This window comes from Anomaloglossus baeobatrachus, unplaced genomic scaffold (genome assembly GCF_048569485.1).
Source record: "Anomaloglossus baeobatrachus isolate aAnoBae1 unplaced genomic scaffold, aAnoBae1.hap1 Scaffold_45, whole genome shotgun sequence".
In the NCBI taxonomy this organism is placed as follows: domain Eukaryota; kingdom Metazoa; phylum Chordata; class Amphibia; order Anura; family Aromobatidae; genus Anomaloglossus; species Anomaloglossus baeobatrachus.
In genome coordinates this window covers 729397-753500 of record NW_027443837.1, presented here as the reverse complement: position 1 = coordinate 753500, position 24104 = coordinate 729397, and the positions used below count along the sequence as shown (strand labels likewise).

Genomic DNA, 24104 nt, shown 5'->3' with positions numbered 1-24104 from the left:
ATAATAAGTAGAAATCCACTAAAAGTTTTGTTTGGTTATCTTGCAATCCCGAGATAATCGTCTCCATGCTCCAAATCCATTTTAAAGCCATTTTTAAGGCATTTCGCGCATACATGAAATGAACACATTTTTCTCCAAAACTATAACAGATGCAAGCTTGTCCTGTTTGGTGGAGATGATATTTAATAAAATAAGTAGAAATCCACTAAAAGTTTTGTTTGGTTATCTTGCAATCCCGAGATAATCGTCTCCATGCTCCAAATCCATTTTAAAGCAATTTTTAAGGCATTTCGCGCATACATGAAATGAACACATTTTTCTCCAAAACTATAACAGATGCAAGCTTGTCCTGTTTGGTGGAGATGATATTTAATAAAATAAGTAGAAATCCACTAAAAGTTTAGTTTGGTTATCTTGCAATCCCGAGATAATCGTCTCCATGCTCGAAATCCATTTTAAAGCCATTTTTAAGGCATTTCGCGCATACATGAAATGAACACATTTTTCTCCAAAACTATAACAGATGCAAGCTTGTCCTGTTTGGTGGAGATGATATTTAATAAAATAAGTAGAAATCCACTAAAAGTTTTGTTTGGTTATCTTGCAATCCCGAGATAATCGTCTCCATGCTCCAAATCCATTTTAAAGCCATTTTTAAGGCATTTCGCGCATACATGAAATGAACACATTTTTCTCCAAAACTATAACAGATGCAAGCTTGTCCTGTTTGGTGGAGATGATATTTAATAAAATAAGTAGAAATCCACTAAAAGTTTTGTTTGGTTATCTTGCAATCCCGAGATAATCGTCTCCATGCTCCAAATCCATTTTAAAGCCATTTTAAGGCATTTCGCGCATACATGAAATGAACACATTTTTCTCCAAAACTATAACAGATGCAAGCTTGTCCTGTTTGGTGGAGATGATATTTAATAAAATAAGTAGAAATCCACTAAAAGTTTTGTTTGGTTATCTTGCAATCCCGAGATAATCGTCTCCATGCTCCAAATCCATTTTAAAGCCATTTTTAAGGCATTTCGCGCATACATGAAATGAACACATTTTTCTCCAAAACTATAACAGATGCAAGCTTGTCCTGTTTGGTGGAGATGATATTTAATAAAATAAGTAGAAATCCACTAAAAGTTTTGTTTGGTTATATTGCAATCCCGAGATAATCGTCTCCATGCTCCAAATCCATTTTAAAGCCATTTTTAAGGCATTTCGCGCATACATGAAATGAACACATTTTTCTCCAAAACTATAACAGATGCAAGCTTGTCCTGTTTGGTGGAGATGATATTTAATAAAATAAGTAGAAATCCACTAAAAGTTTTGTTTGGTTATCTTGCAATCCCGAGATAATCGTCTCCATGCTCCAAATCCATTTTAAAGCCATTTTTAAGGCATTTCGCGCATACATGAAATGAACACATTTTTCTCCAAAACTATAACAGATGCAAGCTTGTCCTGTTTGGTGGAGATGATATTTAATAAAATAAGTAGAAATCCACTAAAAGTTTTGTTTGGTTATCTTGCAATCCCGAGATAATCGTCTCCATGCTCCAAATCCATTTTAAAGCCATTTTTAAGGCATTTCGCGCATACATGAAATGAACACATTTTTCTCCAAAACTATAACAGATGCAAGCTTGTCCTGTTTGGTGGAGATGATATTTAATAAAATAAGTAGAAATCCACTAAAAGTTTTGTTTGGTTATCTTGCAATCCCGAGATAATCGTCTCCATGCTCCAAATCCATTTTAAAGCCATTTTTAAGGCATTTCGCGCATACATGAAATGAACACATTTTTCTCCAAAACTATAACAGATGCAAGCTTGTCCTGTTTGGTGGAGATAATATTTAATAAAATAAGTAGAAATCTACTAAAAGTTTCGTTTGCTTATATTGCCATCCTGAGATAATCGTCTCCATGCTCCAAATCCATTTTAAAGCCATTTCAAAGGCATTTTGCGCATACATGAAATGAACACATTTTTCTCCAAAACTATAACACATGCAAGCTTGTCCTGTTTGGTGGAGATGATATTTAATAAAATAAGTAGAAATCCACTAAAAGTTTTGTTTGGTTATCTTGCAATCCCGAGATAATCGTCTCCATGCTCCAAATCCATTTTAAAGCCATTTTTAAGGCATTTCGCGCATACATGAAATGAACACATTTTTCTCCAAAACTATAACAGATGCAAGCTTGTCCTGTTTGGTGGAGATGATATTTAATAAAATAAGTAGAAATCCACTAAAAGTTTTGTTTGGTTATCTTGCAATCCCGAGATAATCGTCTCCATGCTCCAAATCCATTTTAAAGCCATTTTTAAGGCATTTCGCGCATACATGAAATGAACACATTTTTCTCCAAAACTATAACAGATGCAAGCTTGTCCTGTTTGGTGGAGATGATATTTAATAAAATAAGTAGAAATCCACTAAAAGTTTTGTTTGGTTATCTTGCAATCCCGAGATAATCGTCTCCATGCTCCAAATCCATTTTAAAGCCATTTTTAAGGCATTTCGCGCATACATGAAATGAACACATTTTTCTCCAAAACTATAACAGATGCAAGCTTGTCCTGTTTGGTGGAGATGATATTTAATAAAATAAGTAGAAATCCACTAAAAGTTTTGTTTGGTTATCTTGCAATCCCGAGATAATCGTCTCCATGCTCCAAATCCATTTTAAAGCCATTTTTAAGGCATTTCGCGCATACATGAAATGAACACATTTTTCTCCAAAACTATAACAGATGCAAGCTTGTCCTGTTTGGTGGAGATAATATTTAATAAAATAAGTAGAAATCTACTAAAAGTTTCGTTTGTTTATATTGCCATCCTGAGATAATCGTCTCCATGCTCCAAATCCATTTTAAAGCCATTTTTAAGGCATTTCGCGCATACATGAAATGAACACATTTTTCTCCAAAACTATAACAGATGCAAGCTTGTCCTGTTTGGTGGAGATGATATTTAATAAAATAAGTAGAAATCCACTAAAAGTTTTGTTTGGTTATCTTGCAATCCCGAGATAATCGTCTCCATGCTCCAAATCCATTTTAAAGCCATTTTTAAGGCATTTCGCGCATACATGAAATGAACACATTTTTCTCCAAAACTATAACAGATGCAAGCTTGTCCTGTTTGGTGGAGATGATATTTAATAAAATAAGTAGAAATCCACTAAAAGTTTTGTTTGGTTATATTGCAATCCCGAGATAATCGTCTCCATGCTCCAAATCCATTTTAAAGCCATTTTTAAGGCATTTCGCGCATACATGAAATGAACACATTTTTCTCCAAAACTATAACAGATGCAAGCTTGTCCTGTTTGGTGGAGATGATATTTAATAAAATAAGTAGAAATCCACTAAAAGTTTTGTTTGGTTATCTTGCAATCCCGAGATAATCGTCTCCATGCTCCAAATCCATTTTAAAGCCATTTTTAAGGCATTTCGCGCATACATGAAATGAACACATTTTTCTCCAAAACTATAACAGATGCAAGCTTGTCCTGTTTGGTGGAGATGATATTTAATAAAATAAGTAGAAATCCACTAAAAGTTTTGTTTGGTTATCTTGCAATCCCGAGATAATCGTCTCCATGCTCCAAATCCATTTTAAAGCCATTTTTAAGGCATTTCGCGCATACATGAAATTAACACATTTTTCTCCAAAACTATAACAGATGCAAGCTTGTCCTGTTTAGTGGAGATGATATTTAATAAAATAAGTAGAAATCCACTAAAAGTTTTGTTTGGTTATCTTGCAATCCCGAGATAATCGTCTCCATGCTCCAAATCCATTTTAAAGCCATTTTTAAGGCATTTCGCGCATACATGAAATGAACACATTTTTCTCCAAAACTATAACAGATGCAAGCTTGTCCTGTTTGGTGGAGATGATATTTAATAAAATAAGTAGAAGTCCACTAAAAGTTTTGTTTGGTTATCTTGCAATCCCGAGATAATCATCTCCATGCTCCAAATCCATTTTAAAGCCATTTTTAAGGCATTTCGCGCATACATGAAATGAACACATTTTTCTCCAAAACTATAACAGATGCAAGCTTGTCCTGTTTGGTGGAGATAATATTTAATAAAATAAGTAGAAATCTACTAAAAGTTTTGTTTGTTTATATTGCCATCCTGAGATAATCGTCTCCATGCTCCAAATCCATTTTAAAGCCATTTCAAAGGCATTTTGCGCATACATGAAATGAACACATTTTTCTCCAAAACTATAACACATGCAAGCTTGTCCTGTTTGGTGGAGATGATATTTAATAAAATAAGTAGAAATCCACTAAAAGTTTTGTTTGGTTATCTTGCAATCCCGAGATAATCGTCTCCATGCTCCAAATCCATTTTAAAGCCATTTTTAAGGCATTTCGCGCATACATGAAATGAACACATTTTTCTCCAAAACTATAACAGATGCAAGCTTGTCCTGTTTGGTGGAGATGATATTTAATAAAATAAGTAGAAATCCACTAAAAGTTTTATTTGGTTATATTGCAATCCCGAGATAATCGTCTCCATGCTCCAAATCCATTTTAAAGCCATTTTTAAGGCATTTCGCGCATACATGAAATGAACACATTTTTCTCCAAAACTATAACAGATGCAAGCTTGTCCTGTTTGGTGGAGATGATATTTAATAAAATAAGTAGAAATCCACTAAAAGTTTTGTTTGGTTATATTGCAATCCCGAGATAATCGTCTCCATGCTCCAAATCCATTTTAAAGCCATTTTTAAGGCATTTCGCGCATACATGAAATGAACACATTTTTCTCCAAAACTATAACAGATGCAAGCTTGTCCTGTTTGGTGGAGATGATATTTAATATAATAAGTAGAAATCCACTAAAAGTTTTGTTTGGTTATCTTGCAATCCCGAGATAATCGTCTCCATGCTCCAAATCCATTTTAAAGCCATTTTTAAGGCATTTCGCGCATACATGAAATGAACACATTTTTCTCCAAAACTATAACAGATGCAAGCTTGTCCTGTTTGGTGGAGATGATATTTAATAAAATAAGTAGAAATCCACTAAAAGTTTTGTTTGGTTATCTTGCAATCCCGAGATAATCGTCTCCATGCTCCAAATCCATTTTAAAGCAATTTTTAAGGCATTTCGCGCATACATGAAATGAACACATTTTTCTCCAAAACTATAACAGATGCAAGCTTGTCCTGTTTGGTGGAGATGATATTTAATAAAATAAGTAGAAATCCACTAAAAGTTTAGTTTGGTTATCTTGCAATCCCGAGATAATCGTCTCCATGCTCGAAATCCATTTTAAAGCCATTTTTAAGGCATTTCGCGCATACATGAAATGAACACATTTTTCTCCAAAACTATAACAGATGCAAGCTTGTCCTGTTTGGTGGAGATGATATTTAATAAAATAAGTAGAAATCCACTAAAAGTTTTGTTTGGTTATCTTGCAATCCCGAGATAATCGTCTCCATGCTCCAAATCCATTTTAAAGCCATTTTTAAGGCATTTCGCGCATACATGAAATGAACACATTTTTCTCCAAAACTATAACAGATGCAAGCTTGTCCTGTTTGGTGGAGATGATATTTAATAAAATAAGTAGAAATCCACTAAAAGTTTTGTTTGGTTATCTTGCAATCCCGAGATAATCGTCTCCATGCTCCAAATCCATTTTAAGAGCCATTTTAAGGCATTTCGCGCATACATGAAATGAACACATTTTTCTCCAAAACTATAACAGATGCAAGCTTGTCCTGTTTGGTGGAGATGATATTTAATAAAATAAGTAGAAATCCACTAAAAGTTTTGTTTGGTTATCTTGCAATCCCGAGATAATCGTCTCCATGCTCCAAATCCATTTTAAAGCCATTTTTAAGGCATTTCGCGCATACATGAAATGAACACATTTTTCTCCAAAACTATAACAGATGCAAGCTTGTCCTGTTTGGTGGAGATGATATTTAATAAAATAAGTAGAAATCCACTAAAAGTTTTGTTTGGTTATATTGCAATCCCGAGATAATCGTCTCCATGCTCCAAATCCATTTTAAAGCCATTTTTAAGGCATTTCGCGCATACATGAAATGAACACATTTTTCTCCAAAACTATAACAGATGCAAGCTTGTCCTGTTTGGTGGAGATGATATTTAATAAAATAAGTAGAAATCCACTAAAAGTTTTGTTTGGTTATCTTGCAATCCCGAGATAATCGTCTCCATGCTCCAAATCCATTTTAAAGCCATTTTTAAGGCATTTCGCGCATACATGAAATGAACACATTTTTCTCCAAAACTATAACAGATGCAAGCTTGTCCTGTTTGGTGGAGATGATATTTAATAAAATAAGTAGAAATCCACTAAAAGTTTTGTTTGGTTATCTTGCAATCCCGAGATAATCGTCTCCATGCTCCAAATCCATTTTAAAGCCATTTTTAAGGCATTTCGCGCATACATGAAATGAACACATTTTTCTCCAAAACTATAACAGATGCAAGCTTGTCCTGTTTGGTGGAGATGATATTTAATAAAATAAGTAGAAATCCACTAAAAGTTTTGTTTGGTTATCTTGCAATCCCGAGATAATCGTCTCCATGCTCCAAATCCATTTTAAAGCCATTTTTAAGGCATTTCGCGCATACATGAAATGAACACATTTTTCTCCAAAACTATAACAGATGCAAGCTTGTCCTGTTTGGTGGAGATAATATTTAATAAAATAAGTAGAAATCTACTAAAAGTTTCGTTTGCTTATATTGCCATCCTGAGATAATCGTCTCCATGCTCCAAATCCATTTTAAAGCCATTTCAAAGGCATTTTGCGCATACATGAAATGAACACATTTTTCTCCAAAACTATAACACATGCAAGCTTGTCCTGTTTGGTGGAGATGATATTTAATAAAATAAGTAGAAATCCACTAAAAGTTTTGTTTGGTTATCTTGCAATCCCGAGATAATCGTCTCCATGCTCCAAATCCATTTTAAAGCCATTTTTAAGGCATTTCGCGCATACATGAAATGAACACATTTTTCTCCAAAACTATAACAGATGCAAGCTTGTCCTGTTTGGTGGAGATGATATTTAATAAAATAAGTAGAAATCCACTAAAAGTTTTGTTTGGTTATCTTGCAATCCCGAGATAATCGTCTCCATGCTCCAAATCCATTTTAAAGCCATTTTTAAGGCATTTCGCGCATACATGAAATGAACATATTTTTCTCCAAAACTATAACAGATGCAAGCTTGTCCTGTTTGGTGGAGATAATATTTAATAAAATAAGTAGAAATCTACTAAAAGTTTCGTTTGTTTATATTGCCATCCTGAGATAATCGTCTCCATGCTCCAAATCCATTTTAAAGCCATTTTAAAGGCATTTTGCGCATACATGAAATGAACACATTTTTCTCCAAAACTATAACACATGCAAGCTTGTCCTGTTTGGTGGAGATGATATTTAATAAAATAAGTAGAAATCCACTAAAAGTTTTGTTTGGTTATCTTGCAATCCGAGATAATCGTCTCCATGCTCCAAATCCATTTTAAAGCCATTTTTAAGGCATTTCGCGCATACATGAAATGAACACATTTTTCTCCAAAACTATAACAGATGCAAGCTTGTCCTGTTTGGTGGAGATGATATTTAATAAAATAAGTAGAAATCCACTAAAAGTTTTATTTGGTTATCTTGCAATCCCGAGATAATCGTCTCCATGCTCCAAATCCATTTTAAAGCCATTTTTAAGGCATTTCGCGCATACATGAAATGAACACATTTTTCTCCAAAACTATAACAGATGCAAGCTTGTCCTGTTTGGTGGAGATGATATTTAATAAAATAAGTAGAAATCCACTAAAAGTTTTGTTTGGTTATCTTGCAATCCCGAGATAATCGTCTCCATGCTCCAAATCCATTTTAAAGCCATTTTTAAGGCATTTCGCGCATACATGAAATGAACACATTTTTCTCCAAAACTATAACAGATGCAAGCTTGTCCTGTTTGGTGGAGATGATATTTAATAAAATAAGTAGAAATCCACTAAAAGTTTTGTTTGGTTATCTTGCAATCCCGAGATAATCGTCTCCATGCTCCAAATCCATTTTAAAGCCATTTTTAAGGCATTTCGCGCATACATGAAATGAACACATTTTTCTCCAAAACTATAACAGATGCAAGCTTGTCCTGTTTGGTGGAGATGATATTTAATAAAATAAGTAGAAATCCACTAAAAGTTTTGTTTGGTTATCTTGCAATCCCGAGATAATCGTCTCCATGCTCCAAATCCATTTTAAAGCAATTTTTAAGGCATTTCGCGCATACATGAAATGAACACATTTTTCTCCAAAACTATAACAGATGCAAGCTTGTCCTGTTTGGTGGAGATGATATTTAATAAAATAAGTAGAAATCCACTAAAAGTTTTGTTTGGTTATCTTGCAATCCCGAGATAATCGTCTCCATGCTCGAAATCCATTTTAAAGCCATTTTTAAGGCATTTCGCGCATACATGAAATGAACACATTTTTCTCCAAAACTATAACAGATGCAAGCTTGTCCTGTTTGGTGGAGATGATATTTAATAAAATAAGTAGAAATCCACTAAAAGTTTTGTTTGGTTATCTTGCAATCCCGAGATAATCGTCTCCATGCTCCAAATCCATTTTAAAGCCATTTTTAAGGCATTTCGCGCATACATGAAATGAACACATTTTTCTCCAAAACTATAACAGATGCAAGCTTGTCCTGTTTGGTGGAGATGATATTTAATAAAATAAGTAGAAATCCACTAAAAGTTTTGTTTGGTTATCTTGCAATCCCGAGATAATCGTCTCCATGCTCCAAATCCATTTTAAAGCCATTTTAAGGCATTTCGCGCATACATGAAATGAACACATTTTTCTCCAAAACTATAACAGATGCAAGCTTGTCCTGTTTGGTGGAGATGATATTTAATAAAATAAGTAGAAATCCACTAAAAGTTTTGTTTGGTTATATTGCAATCCCGAGATAATCGTCTCCATGCTCCAAATCCATTTTAAAGCCATTTTTAAGGCATTTCGCGCATACATGAAATGAACACATTTTTCTCCAAAACTATAACAGATGCAAGCTTGTCCTGTTTGGTGGAGATGATATTTAATAAAATAAGTAGAAATCCACTAAAAGTTTTGTTTGGTTATCTTGCAATCCCGAGATAATCGTCTCCATGCTCCAAATCCATTTTAAAGCCATTTTTAAGGCATTTCGCGCATACATGAAATGAACACATTTTTCTCCAAAACTATAACAGATGCAAGCTTGTCCTGTTTGGTGGAGATGATATTTAATAAAATAAGTAGAAATCCACTAAAAGTTTTGTTTGGTTATCTTGCAATCCCGAGATAATCGTCTCCATGCTCCAAATCCATTTTAAAGCCATTTTTAAGGCATTTCGCGCATACATGAAATGAACACATTTTTCCCCAAAACTATAACAGATGCAAGCTTGTCCTGTTTGGTGGAGATGATATTTAATAAAATAAGTAGAAATCCACTAAAAGTTTTGTTTGGTTATCTTGCAATCCCGAGATAATCGTCTCCATGCTCCAAATCCATTTTAAAGCCATTTTTAAGGCATTTCGCGCATACATGAAATGAACACATTTTTCTCCAAAACTATAACAGATGCAAGCTTGTCCTGTTTGGTGGAGATGATATTTAATAAAATAAGTAGAAATCCACTAAAAGTTTTGTTTGGTTATCTTGCAATCCCGAGATAATCGTCTCCATGCTCCAAATCCATTTAAAGCCATTTTTAAGGCATTTCGCGCATACATGAAATGAACACATTTTTCTCCAAAACTATAACAGATGCAAGCTTGTCCTGTTTGGTGGAGATAATATTTAATAAAATAAGTAGAAATCTACTAAAAGTTTCGTTTGTTTATATTGCCATCCTGAGATAATCGTCTCCATGCTCCAAATCCATTTTAAAGCCATTTCAAAGGCATTTTGCGCATACATGAAATGAACACATTTTTCTCCAAAACTATAACACATGCAAGCTTGTCCTGTTTGGTGGAGATGATATTTAATAAAATAAGTAGAAATCCACTAAAAGTTTTGTTTGGTTATCTTGCAATCCCGAGATAATCGTCTCCATGCTCCAAATCCATTTTAAAGCCATTTTTAAGGCATTTCGCGCATACATGAAATGAACACATTTTTCTCCAAAACTATAACAGATGCAAGCTTGTCCTGTTTGGTGGAGATGATATTTAATAAAATAAGTAGAAATCCACTAAAAGTTTTGTTTGGTTATCTTGCAATCCCGAGATAATCGTCTCCATGCTCCAAATCCATTTTAAAGCCATTTTTAAGGCATTTCGCGCATACATGAAATGAACATATTTTTCACCAAAACTATAACAGATGCAAGCTTGTCCTGTTTGGTGGAGATAATATTTAATAAAATAAGTAGAAATCTACTAAAAGTTTCGTTTGTTTATATTGCCATCCTGAGATAATCGTCTCCATGCTCCAAATCCATTTTAAAGCCATTTTAAAGGCATTTTGCGCATACATGAAATGAACACATTTTTCTCCAAAACTATAACACATGCAAGCTTGTCCTGTTTGGTGGAGATGATATTTAATAAAATAAGAAGAAATCCACTAAAAGTTTTGTTTGGTTATCTTGCAATCCCGAGATAATCGTCTCCATGCTCCAAATCCATTTTAAAGCCATTTTTAAGGCATTTCGCGCATACATGAAATGAACACATTTTTCTCCAAAACTATAACAGATGCAAGCTTGTCCTGTTTGGTGGAGATGATATTTAATAAAATAAGTAGAAATCCACTAAAAGTTTTGTTTGGTTATCTTGCAATCCCGAGATAATCGTCTCCATGCTCCAAATCAATTTTAAAGCCATTTTTAAGGCATTTCGCGCATACATGAAATGAACACATTTTTCTCCAAAACTATAACAGATGCAAGCTTGTCCTGTTTGGTGGAGATAATATTTAATAAAATAAGTAGAAATCTACTAAAAGTTTCGTTTGTTTATATTGCCATCCTGAGATAATCGTCTCCATGCTCCAAATCCATTTTAAAGCCATTTCAAAGGCATTTTGCGCATACATGAAATGAACACATTTTTCTCCAAAACTATAACACATGCAAGCTTGTCCTGTTTGGTGGAGATGATATTTAATAAAATAAGTAGAAATCCACTAAAAGTTTTGTTTGGTAATCTTGCAATCCCGAGATAATCGTCTCCATGCTCCAAATCCATTTTAAAGCCATTTTTAAGGCATTTCGCGCATACATGAAATGAACACATTTTTCTCCAAAACTATAACAGATGCAAGCTTGTCCTGTTTGGTGGAGATGATATTTAATAAAATAAGTAGAAATCCACTAAAAGTTTTGTTTGGTTATCTTGCAATCCCGAGATAATCGTCTCCATGCTCCAAATCCATTTTAAAGCCATTTTTAAGGCATTTCGCGCATACATGAAATGAACACATTTTTCTCTAAAACTATAACAGATGCAAGCTTGTCCTGTTTGGTGGAGATGATATTTAATAAAATAAGTAGAAATCCACTAAAAGTTTTGTTTGGTTATCTTGCAATCCCGAGATAATCGTCTCCATGCTCCAAATCCATTTTAAAGCCATTTTTAAGGCATTTCGCGCATACATGAAATGAACACATTTTTCTCCAAAACTATAACAGATGCAAGCTTGTCCTGTTTGGTGGAGATGATATTTAATAAAATAAGTAGAAATCCACTAAAAGTTTTGTTTGGTTATCTTGCAATCCCGAGATAATCGTCTCCATGCTCCAAATCCATTTTAAAGCCATTTTTAAGGCATTTCGCGCATACATGAAATGAACACATTTTTCTCCAAAACTATAACAGATGCAAGCTTGTCCTGTTTGGTGGAGATGATATTTAATAAAATAAGTAGAAATCCACTAAAAGTTTTGTTTGGTTATCTTGCAATCCCGAGATAATCGTCTCCATGCTCCAAATCCATTTTAAAGCCATTTTTAAGGCATTTCGCGCATACATGAAATGAACACATTTTTCTCCAAAACTATAACAGATGCAAGCTTGTCCTGTTTGGTGGAGATGATATTTAATAAAATAAGTAGAAATCCACTAAAAGTTTTGTTTGGTTATCTTGCAATCCCGAGATAATCGTCTCCATGCTCCAAATCCATTTTAAAGCCATTTTTAAGGCATTTCGCGCATACATGAAATGAACACATTTTTCACCAAAACTATAACAGATGCAAGCTTGTCCTGTTTGGTGGAGATAATATTTAATAAAATAAGTAGAAATCTACTAAAAGTTTCGTTTGTTTATATTGCCATCCTGAGATAATCGTCTCCATGCTCCAAATCCATTTTAAAGCCATTTCAAAGGCATTTTGCGCATACATGAAATGAACACATTTTTCTCCAAAACTATAACACATGCAAGCTTGTCCTGTTTGGTGGAGATGATATTTAATAAAATAAGTAGAAATCCACTAAAAGTTTTGTTTGGTTATCTTGCAATCCCGAGATAATCGTCTCCATGCTCCAAATCCATTTTAAAGCCATTTTTAAGGCATTTCGCGCATACATGAAATGAACACATTTTTCTCCAAAACTATAACAGATGCAAGCTTGTCCTGTTTGGTGGAGATGATATTTAATAAAATAAGTAGAAATCCACTAAAAGTTTTGTTTGGTTATCTTGCAATCCCGAGATAATCGTCTCCATGCTCCAAATCCATTTTAAAGCCATTTTTAAGGCATTTCGCGCATACATGAAATGAACACATTTTTCTCCAAAACTATAACAGATGCAAGCTTGTCCTGTTTGGTGGAGATAATATTTAATAAAATAAGTAGAAATCTACTAAAAGTTTCGTTTGTTTATATTGCCATCCTGAGATAATCGTCTCCATGCTCCAAATCCATTTTAAAGCCATTTTAAAGGCATTTTGCGCATACATGAAATGAACACATTTTTCTCCAAAACTATAACACATGCAAGCTTGTCCTGTTTGGTGGAGATGATATTTAATAAAATAAGTAGAAATCCACTAAAAGTTTTGTTTGGTTATCTTGCAATCCCGAGATAATCGTCTCCATGCTGCAAATCCATTTTAAAGCCATTTTTAAGGCATTTCGCGCATACATGAAATGAACACATTTTTCTCCAAAACTATAACAGATGCAAGCTTGTCCTGTTTGGTGGAGATGATATTTAATAAAATAAGTAGAAATCCACTAAAAGTTTTGTTTGGTTATCTTGCAATCCCGAGATAATCGTCTCCATGCTCCAAATCCATTTTAAAGCCATTTTTAAGGCATTTCGCGCATACATGAAATGAACACATTTTTCTCCAAAACTATAACAGATGCAAGCTTGTCCTGTTTGGTGGAGATAATATTTAATAAAATAAGTAGAAATCTACTAAAAGTTTCGTTTGTTTATATTGCCATCCTGAGATAATCGTCTCCATGCTCCAAATCCATTTTAAAGCCATTTTAAAGGCATTTTGCGCATACATGAAATGAACACATTTTTCTCCAAAACTATAACACATGCAAGCTTGTCCTGTTTGGTGGAGATGATATTTAATAAAATAAGTAGAAATCCACTAAAAGTTTTGTTTGGTTATCTTGCAATCCCGAGATAATCGTCTCCATGCTGCAAATCCATTTTAAAGCCATTTTTAAGGCATTTCGCGCATACATGAAATGAACACATTTTTCTCCAAAACTATAACAGATGCAAGCTTGTCCTGTTTGGTGGAGATGATATTTAATAAAATAAGTAGAAATCCACTAAAAGTTTTGTTTGGTTATCTTGCAATCCCGAGATAATCGTCTCCATGCTCCAAATCAATTTTAAAGCCATTTTTAAGGCATTTCGCGCATACATGAAATGAACACATTTTTCTCCAAAACTATAACAGATGCAAGCTTGTCCTGTTTGGTGGAGATGATATTTAATAAAATAAGTAGAAATCCACTAAAAGTTTTGTTTGGTTATCTTGCAATCCCGAGATAATCGTCTCCATGCACCAAATCCATTTTAAAGCCATTTTTAAGGCATTTCGCGCATACATGAAATGAACACATTTTTCTCCAAAACTATAACAGATGCAAGCTTGTCCTGTTTGGTGGAGATAATATTTAATAAAATAAGTAGAAATCTACTAAAAGTTTCGTTTTTTTATATTGCCATCCTGAGATAATCGTCTCCATGCTCCAAATCCATTTTAAAGCCATTTTTAAGGCATTTCGCGCATACATGAAATGAACACATTTTTCTCCAAAACTATAACAGATGCAAGCTTGTCCTGTTTGGTGGAGATAATATTTAATAAAATAAGTAGAAATCCACTAAAAGTTTCGTTTGTTTATATTGCCATCCTGAGATAATCGTCTCCATGCTCCAAATCCATTTTAAAGCCATTTCAAAGGCATTTTGCGCATACATGAAATGAACACATTTTTCTCCAAAACTATAACACATGCAAGCTTGTCCTGTTTGGTGGAGATGATATTTAATAAAATAAGTAGAAATCCACTAAAAGTTTTGTTTGGTTATCTTGCAATCCCGAGATAATCGTCTCCATGCTCCAAATCCATTTTAAAGCCATTTTTAAGGCATTTCGCGCATACATGAAATGAACACATTTTTCTCCAAAACTATAACAGATGCAAGCTTGTCCTGTTTGGTGGAGATGATATTTAATAAAATAAGTAGAAATCCACTAAAAGTTTTGTTTGGTTATCTTGCAATCCCGAGATAATCGTCTCCATGCTCCAAATCCATTTTAAAGCCATTTTTAAGGCATTTCGCGCATACATGAAATGAACACATTTTTCTCCAAAACTATAACAGATGCAAGCTTGTCCTGTTTGGTGGAGATGATATTTAATAAAATAAGTAGAAATCCACTAAAAGTTTTGTTTGGTTATCTTGCAATCCCGAGATAAACGTCTCCATGCTCCAAATCCATTTTAAAGCCATTTTTAAGGCATTTCGCGCATACATGAAATGAACACATTTTTCTCCAAAACTATAACAGATGCAAGCTTGTCCTGTTTGGTGGAGATGATATTTAATAAAATAAGTAGAAATCCACTAAAAGTTTTGTTTGGTTATCTTGCAATCCCGAGATAATCGTCTCCATGCTCCAAATCCATTTTAAAGCCATTTTTAAGGCATTTCGCGCATACATGAAATGAACACATTTTTCTCCAAAACTATAACAGATGCAAGCTTGTCCTGTTTGGTGGAGATGATATTTAATAAAATAAGTAGAAATCCACTAAAAGTTTTGTTTGGTTATCTTGCAATCCCGAGATAATCGTCTCCATGCTCCAAATCCATTTTAAAGCCATTTTTAAGGCATTTCGCGCATACATGAAATGAACACATTTTTCTCCAAAACTCTAACAGATGCAAGCTTGTCCTGTTTGGTGGAGATGATATTTAATAAAATAAGTAGAAATCCACTAAAAGTTTTGTTTGGTTATCTTGCAATCCCGAGATAATCGTCTCCATGCTCCAAATCCATTTTAAAGCCATTTTTAAGGCATTTCGCGCATACATGAAATGAACACATTTTTCTCCAAAACTATAACAGATGCAAGCTTGTCCTGTTTGGTGGAGATGATATTTAATAAAATAAGTAGAAATCCACTAAAAGTTTTGTTTGGTTATCTTGCAATCCCGAGATAATCGTCTCCATGCTCCAAATCCATTTTAAAGCCATTTCAAAGGCATTTTGCGCATACATGAAATTAACACATTTTTCTCCAAAACTATAACACATGCAAGCTTGTCCTGTTTGGTGGAGATGATATTTAATAAAATAAGTAGAAATCCACTAAAAGTTTTGTTTGGTTATCTTGCAATCCCGAGATAATCGTCTCCATGCTCCAAATCCATTTTAAAGCCATTTTTAAGGCATTTCGCGCATACATGAAATGAACACATTTTTCTCCAAAACTATAACAGATGCAAGCTTGTCCTGTTTGGTGGAGATGATATTTAATAAAATAAGTAGAAATCCACTAAAAGTTTTGTTTGGTTATCTTGCAATCCCGAGATAATCGTCTCCATGCTCCAAATCCATTTTAAAGCCATTTTTAAGGCATTTCGCGCATACATGAAATGAACACATTTTTCTCCAAAACTATAACAGATGCAAGCTTGTCCTGTTTGGTGGAGATGATATTTAATAAAATAAGTAGAAATCCACTAAACGTTTTGTTTGGTTATCTTGCAATCCCGAGATAATCGTCTCCATGCTCCAAATCCATTTTAAAGCCATTTTTAAGGCATTTCGCGCATACATGAAATGAACACATTTTTCTCCAAAACTATAACAGATGCAAGCTTGTCCTGTTTGGTGGAGATGATATTTAATAAAATAAGTAGAAATCCACTAAAAGTTTTGTTTGGTTATATTGCAATCCCGAGATAATCGTCTCCATGCTCCAAATCCATTTTAAAGCCATTTTTAAGGCATTTCGCGCATACATGAAATGAACACATTTTTCTCCAAAACTATAACAGATGCAAGCTTGTCCTGTTTGGTGGAGATGATATTTAATAAAATAAGTAGAAATCCACTAAAAGTTTTGTTTGGTTATCTTGCAATCCCGAGATAATCGTCTCCATGCTCCAAATCCATTTTAAAGCCATTTTTAAGGCATTTCGCGCATACATGAAATGAACACATTTTTCTCCAAAACTATAACAGATGCAAGCTTGTCCTGTTTGGTGGAGATGATATTTAATAAAATAAGTAGAAATCCACTAAAAGTTTTGTTTGGTTATCTTGCAATCCCGAGATAATCGTCTCCATGCTCCAAATCCATTTTAAAGCCATTTTTAAGGCATTTCGCGCATACATGAAATGAACACATTTTTCTCCAAAACTATAACAGATGCAAGCTTGTCCTGTTTGGTGGAGATGATATTTAATAAAATAAGTAGAAATCCACTAAAAGTTTTGTTTGGTTATCTTGCAATCCCGAGATAATCGTCTCCATGCTCCAAATCCATTTTAAAGCCATTTTTAAGGCATTTCGCGCATACATGAAATGAACACATTTTTCTCCAAAACTATAACAGATGCAAGCTTGTCCTGTTTGGTGGAGATGATATTTAATAAAATAAGTAGAAATCCACTAAAAGTTTTGTTTGGTTATCTTGCAATCCCGAGATAATCGTCTCCATGCTCCAAATCCATTTTAAAGCCATTTTTAAGGCATTTCGCGCATACATGAAATGAACACATTTTTCTCCAAAACTATAACAGATGCAAGCTTGTCCTGTTTGGTGGAGATAATATTTAATAAAATAAGTAGAAATCTACTAAAAGTTTCGTTTGTTTATATTGCCATCCTGAGATAATCGTCTCCATGCTCCAAATCCATTTTAAAGCCATTTCAAAGGCATTTTGCGCATACATGAAATGAACACATTTTTCTCCAAAACTATAACACATGCAAGCTTGTCCTGTTTGGTGGAGATGATATTTAATAAAATAAGTAGAAATCCACTAAAAGTTTTGTTTGGTTATCTTGCAATCCCGAGATAATCGTCTCCATGCTCCAAATCCATTTTAAAGCCATTTTTAAGGCATTTCGCGCATACATGAAATGAACACATTTTTCTCCAAAACTATAACAGATGCAAGCTTGTCCTGTTTGGTGGAGATGATATTTAATAAAATAAGTAGAAATCCACTAAAAGTTTTGTTTGGTTATCTTGCAATCCCGAGATAATCGTCTCCATGCTCCAAATCCATTTTAAAGCCATTTTTAAGGCATTTCGCGCATACATGAAATGAACACATTTTTCTCCAAAACTATAACAGATGCAAGCTTGTCCTGTTTGGTGGAGATAATATTTAATAAAATAAGTAGAAATCTACTAAAAGTTTGGTTTGTTTATATTGCCATCCTGAGATAATCGTCTCCATGCTCCAAATCCATTTTAAAGCCATTTCAAAGGCATTTTGCGCATACATGAAATGAACACATTTTTCTCCAAAACTATAACACATGCAAGCTTGTCCTGTTTGGTGGAGATGATATTTAATAAAATAAGTAGAAATCCACTAAAAGTTTTGTTTGGTTATCTTGCAATCCCGAGATAATCGTCTCCATGCTCCAAATCCATTTTAAAGCCATTTTTAAGGCATTTCGCGCATACATGAAATGAACACATTTTTCTCCAAAACTATAACAGATGCAAGCTTGTCCTGTTTGGTGGAGATGATATTTAATAAAATAAGTAGAAATCCACTAAAAGTTTTGTTTGGTTATCTTGCAATCCCGAGATAATCGTCTCCATGCTCCAAATCCATTTTAAAGCCATTTTTAAGGCATTTCGCGCATACATGAAATGAACACATTTTTCTCCAAAACTATAACAGATGCAAGCTTGTCCTGTTTGGTGGAGATAATATTTAATAAAATAAGTAGAAATCTACTAAAAGTTTCGTTTGTTTATATTGCCATCCTGAGATAATCGTCTCCATGCTCCAAATCCATTTTAAAGCCATTTCAAAGGCATTTTGCGCATACATGAAATGAACACATTTTTCTCCAAAACTATAACACATGCAAGCTTGTCCTGTTTGGTGGAGATGATATTTAATAAAATAAGTGGAAATCCACTAAAAGTTTTGTTTGGTTATCTTGCAATCCCGAGATAATCGTCTCCATGCTCCAAATCCATTTTAAAGCCATTTTTAAGGCATTTCGCGCATACATGAAATGAACACATTTTTCTCCAAAACTATAACAGATGCAAGCTTGTCCTGTTTGGTGGAGATGATATTTAATAAAATAAGTAGAAATCCACTAAAAGTTTTGTTTGGTTATCTTGCAATCCCGAGATAATCGTCTCCATGCTCCAAATCCATTTTAAAGCCATTTTTAAGGCATTTCGCGCATACATGAAATGAACACATTTTTCTCCAAAACTATAACAGATGCAAGCTTGTCCTGTTTGGTGGAGATGATATTTAATAAAATAAGTAGAAATCCACTAAAAGTTTTGTTTGGTTATCTTGCAATCCCGAGATAATCGTCTCCATGCTCCAAATCCATTTTAAAGCCATTTTTAAGGCATTTCGCGCATACATGAAATGAACACATTTTTCTCCAAAACTATAACAGATGCAAGCTTGTCCTGTTTGGTGGAGATGATATTTAATAAAATAAGTAGAAATCCACTAAAAGTTTTGTTTGGTTATCTTGCAATCCCGAGATAATCGTCTCCATGCTCCAAATCCATTTTAAAGCCATTTTTAAGGCATTTCGCGCATACATGAAATGAACACATTTTTCTCCAAAACTATAACAGATGCAAGCTTGTCCTGTTTGGTGGAGATAATATTTAATAAAATAAGTAGAAATCTACTAAAAGTTTCGTTTGTTTATATTGCCATCCTGAGATAATCGTCTCCATGCTCCAAATCCATTTTAAAGCCATTTCAAAGGCATTTTGCGCAGACATGAAATGAACACATTTTTCTCCAAAACTATAACACATGCAAGCTTGTCCTGTTTGGTGGAGATGATATTTAATAAAATAAGTAGAAATCCACTAAAAGTTTTGTTTGGTTATCTTGCAATCCCGAGATAATCGTCTCCATGCTCCAAATCCATTTTAAAGCCATTTTTAAGGCATTTCGCGCATACATGAAATGAACACATTTTTCTCCAAAACTATAACAGATGCAAGCTTGTCCTGTTTGGTGGAGATGATATTTAATAAAATAAGTAGAAATCCACTAAAAGTTTTGTTTGGTTATCTTGCAATCCCGAGATAATCGTCTCCATGCTCCAAATCCATTTTAAAGCCATTTTTAAGGCATTTCGCGCATACATGAAATGAACACATTTTTCTCCAAAACTATAACAGATGCAAGCTTGTCCTGTTTGGTGGAGATGATATTTAATAAAATAAGTAGAAATCCACTAAAAGTTTTGTTTGGTTATCTTGCAATCCCGAGATAATCGTCTCCATGCTCCAAATCCATTTTAAAGCCATTTTTAAGGCATTTCGCGCATACATGAAATGAACACATTTTTCTCCAAAACTATAACAGATGCAAGCTTGTCCTGTTTGGTGGAGATGATATTTAATAAAATAAGTAGAAATCCACTAAAAGTTTTGTTTGGTTATCTTGCAATCCCGAGATAATCGTCTCCATGCTCCAAATCCATTTTAAAGCCATTTCAAAGGCATTTTGCGCATACATGAAATGAACACATTTTTCTCCAAAACTATAACACATGCAAGCTTGTCCTGTTTGGTGGAGATGATATTTAATAAAATAAGTAGAAATCCACTAAAAGTTTTGTTTGGTTATCTTGCAATCCCGAGATAATCGTCTCCATGCTCCAAATCCATTTTAAAGCCATTTTTAAGGCATTTCGCGCATACATGAAATGAACACATTTTTCTCCAAAACTATAACAGATGCAAGCTTGTCCTGTTTGGTGGAGATGATATTTAATAAAATAAGTAGAAATCCACTAAAAGTTTTGTTTGGTTATCTTGCAATCCCGAGATAATCGTCTCCATGCTCCAAATCCATTTTAAAGCCATTATTAAGGCATTTCGCGCATACATGAAATGAACACATTTTTCTCCAAAACTATAACAGATGCAAGCTTGTCCTGTTTGGTGGAGATGATATTTAATAAAATAAGTAGAAATCCACTAAAAGTTTTGTTTGGTTATCTTGCAATCCCGAGATAATCGTCTCCATGCTCCAAATCCATTTTAAAGCCATTTTTAAGGCATTTCGCGCATACATGAAATGAACACATTTTTCTCCAAAACTATAACAGATGCAAGCTTGTCCTGTTTGGTGGAGATAATATTTAATAAAATAAGTAGAAATCTACTAAAAGTTTCGTTTTTTTATATTGCCATCCTGAGATAATCGTCTCCATGCTCCAAATCCATTTTAAAGCCATTTCAAAGGCATTTTGCGCATACATGAAATGAACACATTTTTCTCCAAAACTATAACACATGCAAGCTTGTCCTATTTGGTGGAGATGATATTTAATAAAATAAGTAGAAATCCACTAAAAGTTTTGTTTGGTTATCTTGCAATCCCGAGATAATCGTCTCCATGCTCCAAATCCATTTTAAAGCCATTTTTAAGGCATTTCGCGCATACATGAAATGAACACATTTTTCTCCAAAACTATAACAGATGCAAGCTTGTCCTGTTTGGTGGAGATGATATTTAATAAAATAAGTAGAAATCCACTAAAAGTTTTGTTTGGTTATCTTGCAATCCCGAGATAATCGTCTCCATGCTCCAAATCCATTTTAAAGCCATTTTTAAGGCATTTCGCGCATACATGAAATGAACACATTTTTCTCCAAAACTATAACAGATGCAGTCTCCGAAGAGTGCTCAAATGACATTGCAACAGCATGGGGAAGACCCCTTGAAGCATTTATCACTCAAAAGTCACAGCTGTGAATAATTTTGTCCGCGTTTTACGCCATTTTTACGGACTCACCAGAAAACCTTCCAAAATGACACCAAAATGATTTTTCATAGCGGAAATGTTAAGGGCACATACCCAATAGTGAGATAGAGCTAATGTATGTTACTTTTTGAGATCAATACATGAAAGATTTTACGTAAAACATTGTGTGGCACTCCGATGTCCCTGAGAAGAGACGTACATAAAGGCTGTTTGGGTGGGAGAAGAGCGGAAGCTGTACCGTTGTAAAATGTTTATGATGCTTTTACATGTTTTACCGTTTTATTCTTTTTCAGTTGTGAAAATAAAACCGGTGATGGACGAGCAGCCCGCGGACGGTCTGCATTTTACTATAGGGGAATGTGGCGCCCTGGACAAGCCAGGTCGTCACAGGTACTACACCAACACACTCTACACTCCGGCTAGGCACACCGAAGCTAAACACAAATCCTAGTTGCCTTCCTCCAGGGGCTGATGTCCACACCAGGGGGTGGGCCAGGCGGTTGATCCCACCCACCGAGGAGTTCACAGTCCTGGAGGCGGGAAAAGGAGTCAGATTAGAGATCAGTTTTGGAGTTAGAGAAGTGAAGAGGAGAGGAGACTGACCGTGTCCGGGTGTGTGGCCCGGGCACTCAGCAAGGTTGGCAGACGGTGGTGACCTTCTGCAGGAGAGGCTGATTAGAGTGAACCGTACGGACCGGGGATGGGCGGTGGCCCGCCGGTACCAGATCGGGGAGTGAAGAGAAGCCAGCACCATCCGGCAGGGCCTACGGACCCCGACCAGGCTAGGAGTCGCCGTAAAACCGGTCAAATCCGTTAGCGACAGGAACCTCCAGGGTTTCCCAGCAGTCAAGACCCGATTGAAGGCAACAGCTCACACCGTAGAGGGAAGCACAGTCACCGCCAAGGCTACAGTTCCCAGGGCCAGAGCCTGCGGGCAAAAGGGGCTCCCTCAGAATCCATCCAAGCTGGGGAGCGGGTTACCGGTGGGAAGCCCGCTAGATTTTGGGGGAATAAAAGGGGTCCAACACCACATCCCCACAGGTGCACACCCACCCATCAAAGAGAGCTATAAGCCAATACCACCTTCACATTGCCAGTGTACCAAGGACATGTTGAGCAACATGAAGGCGGCTGGGGTTATCCGTGACAGTTGTAGCCTTTGGGCAGCTCTGTTGATCCTATTAAAAAAGAAGGACGGCACCACTCCCCGTATTGAGGAATCGCTAGCTGCATTGAGAACTGCAAATTATTTTTCTACCCTTGATCTCACTAGTCACTATTGGCAAGTGTCCGTTGCTGAGGCAGACCGGGAGAAGACCGCCTTCGCCACCCCTATGGGTCTCTGCGAGTTCAAAAGCATGCCCTTCGAGCTGTGCAATGTGCCAGGAACCTTCCAGAGGCTGATGGAATGCTGCTTGGGACAAGATTTTAGGGTGTATAAAAAGGGAGATTAGATCCCGTGATCCCAACGTATTGTTACACCTCTATAAATCACTTGTAAGGCTACATCTGGAATATGGGAACCAGTTTTGGGCTCCACATTTTAAAAAGGACATTCAGAAGTTAGAGTCAGTTCAAAGGTGGGCAACTAGACTACTACAAGGAATGGAAGGCCTCCCATATGATGACAAGTTGAAAAAGTTATTAAGTGATTATTGGCTGCAATGGGGCTTTCTGGCTGGTGCCAGCCTCTCTTCTTAGCACACAGGAACCACAATCCCTACACCATGCTTCAATGGATTCTCTCATCCCAGCCCAGTAAAACTACATATTTTACACAGTCATAAGCAGCCAAAAGGGATCTATTCTATTCAATTGCAAATGATCTAGATAAGACTGAGAATAAGATACTGCACGGGACATAGCAGAGTTGGTCAAGTTGAGTGGAGATGAGTTTGCTATTTGGCACAGCTTTTTGCATCAATAAAGCAAGTAAAAGGTGTGAAAGATAAAAAAAAGGGTGAAAGTGTGAAAAGTGAATTGGCCAAATTGAGGTGCATATAAAGTTTTTGCTTTCTTTCAATTCACTAATGGGGCTCATTTGAATCAGGTGAATTGAGCTCTGCTTTTGGAAACTGGGTTAAGAAGGGGTGCACCGGTCCTGGAGGTACTGCAATACCAGGTCAATGCGTGGAGTGGACAGAGCAAGATTTTTTCCATCTCCTTGTTCTAAAAATCCATTTAATATATGGTCCCCAGAGAGGGGACGTATCAGATATTAAACTGATAAGAACAGATTTAATTTTTTTTTTTTTCTGTTTATCAGTAGGACTTCAAAATAACAAAGGTGATCGCCTCCCGTTGCCTGGGAACCGTCCAGGCACGAGAGGGCTATGTGTCACCAGAAGGCGCACACACTTCCTCAAGGCCGGCAGACGTGCAATCCCAGGCACCTTCCAGTACCGACCAAGGTAGCGTCCTCCGAAACTACACTTGATCTTAGCCAAAAGGCCGAGAAGCTATAACCCGAATTGGTTACGGCCTTGAGTGGCACCCTGGCCTATACCGGACACATCTTAGGGAGAGGGAGACAAACCCACGC

At 35.5% G+C, this 24104-nt stretch overlaps 1 pseudogene; it reads right to left on the bottom strand.

Moving 5' to 3' along the window:
• Positions 1 to 23647: 23647 nt before the first annotated feature.
• Positions 23648 to 23854, bottom strand: LOC142280262 (U2 spliceosomal RNA; annotated as a pseudogene).
• Positions 23855 to 24104: the final 250 nt, after the last annotated feature.